The following is a 2,382-nucleotide window of genomic DNA, read 5'->3' as shown; positions in this document are numbered from 1 at the left end:
GGTCCTGTCTCATAAGCAGGTCCTGTCTCATATGCAGGTCCTGTCTCGGAGGCAGGTCCTGTCTCGGAGGCAGGTCCTGACTCGGAGACAGGGCCTGTCTCGGAGACAGGTCCTGACTCGGAGACAGGTCCTGTCTCGGAGAAAGGTCCTGACTCTGAGGCCGGTCCTGACTCGGAGACAGGTCCTGACTCGGAGACAGGTCCTGACTCGGAGACAGGTCCTGTGTCGGAGGCAGGTCCTGTCTCGCAGGCAGGTCCTGACTCGGAGACAGGTCCTGTCTCGGACGCAGGTCCTGTCTCGGAGACAGGTCCTGACTCGGAGACAAACCTGACCACTGAGTGGACCAACTTGAGATGCCCAAAGGGTTCTTGCCTCTCCTCTGTGTCCAAAGCGTATCCACAACAGGCAGCCTTCTTGATGACCTTCCATGTCTTCTGAAGGAAGCTATCTTGGAGAATGACTTTTCTTGGCCGTGCCAGGTTCCTTCTGAAGCTCTCCACCACCTTGTAGATCACAACCGGGTTGTCACTTTTGATCATCTTGAACAACAACTCTCGAACCACATCTTCATTGCCCCAGAGAAGTTGTAAGATGTCTCTGCAGAGTTTTCGTTCCATATCCTCAAAAAAAACGAAATCAATGTCTTTAACTTCCTCCCAGATTTTCGGAGCAAGCTTTTTATGTACCGGTTCGGTGTGTTTCATTGTGTAACCTCCATAACTAGATCTGAAACTGGACTTATAAATCAGTCTCCAAAGAATCGTTTCCACCATGACTCTCCTTTCATCTTCGGTTCCACGTCTGAAACCCATCCTGTTCGCTTCCTTCAAAAACTCTTCAGGATCCATTCCTGCCTTAGTAAACTCGTCACTCAGGCAGTTTTCATCCGAGTACAAGTCCTCATTAGGAAAAAACGTCTTTCTGATCTTTCTTTTTGTAGACTTAAACATTTTCTTTGGAGGAACAGGATTCTCCAGGTGACGCTTGAATTTTTCCACAATTACTTCGTGTCCTTCTGGGTAATCCAGTAGTGCAATTAAATGCAGTCCAGAGGCAAAGTGGAATGCATCTCTCGCAATACTCTGGAAAATCCGTTCACTTAGCTCTTCTGATACCTCCGAGAGTACGTCCACGTTTAATTCTCCAGTTTTTCTCAAAAGCAAAGTCAAAATCTTGCTGTGTTGTTCCTCAAATGTCTGCCGTACCAGATGCAGAGTTGGACCGTCTGCGGCCTTTTCGATCACTTTCCACAGAAGTTCACTGAGAAAATTTCTCTTTTTGTAATCCGGACTTCTTTGTCCAGGATGAACTTTGTTGGACAATGTTTTTTTGACTTTTGTCCAAAAAGAGACCTGAGGCCTCACATCCATTTCTCTCTGTGGGCTTTCGTCATTCATCTTTACTGTGCTGAACTAAAACTTCCAAATGAATTGTGTGTTGACTGACTTGTTAACTGATTTGTGTCGACTGATCAGAGAATTAACTGATCAGTTGGTTATGTCATGGACTCTATGACATCACAAAGTCATCCTTAGAAGGGCCTCATGACACAGACATCATTTGAAGTCATGTTGATGACATCATTGTCAGCAGCATGGCAACTGTTGCTAGGGCTAATAATAGCACGCAGTGAGCATGCGCTATGAAAAGAAATAGAACCTGTGGGCACTAAATGCATTATTCCCACAAGTCTGAACTGGCAGTGATCTGCGCAGCTTCGCCGGAACAGGAGGGGCCAGGGAACCACTGGCTTTGGGCCAACGGGTAGGGCATTTTACTGCCTTACCCATTTCTGTCATTTGGGTTCCATCTCCCAACAGGCATAGGGCAAGTGTCAGTGGAACCGCTGCATCCAACCAGTTACTCAGCAAGTCCACCGCTTTAACCCAGAAGGGTTTAACCATCTTTCTATCCCCATATTCAGTGTAAAAAAGTTCCTACTTTTCATCTGCTCCCCGGCGCAGGAATCTGCTGCGAATGAACGGTAGATGCTCCGCTCGGTTTGGTCGCAGTCACAAAGTCATATTTATATTTTCTTTCTTCATATTTTCCAAAGTGATTCTCTGTCACCTGGTCATCCAGGCAAAGTCGTGAAAACTTACATTTTCTCATGGTGACTCACTAGTCTCAAACGTTAGGCGCTTCCAACACTAAGCATGCACACAGCAGATCGGACAGCGAAATCAATCGAGTCTGTTTACATCAGCTCAGGTCCTGGGAGTAGATATAATTTTTAATACAGATTTTATAGTTAAAGGAACTTAAAACAAAAAGTCATCATCAATGTAAAATTCTAAATATATTGAAGGGGTCATGAAATGTTTATTGAAAAATTAACTACCAAGTCAAATTCTATTTGTTACCTTTTACTGGCCTTAATTT

Source organism: Poecilia latipinna, unplaced genomic scaffold, assembly GCF_001443285.1.
Source record: "Poecilia latipinna isolate Pla-1442-1.1 unplaced genomic scaffold, P_latipinna-1.0 Scaffold1373, whole genome shotgun sequence".
NCBI classification, from domain to species: Eukaryota; Metazoa; Chordata; class Actinopteri; order Cyprinodontiformes; family Poeciliidae; genus Poecilia; species Poecilia latipinna.
Note: the sequence above shows the minus strand (reverse complement) of the source record.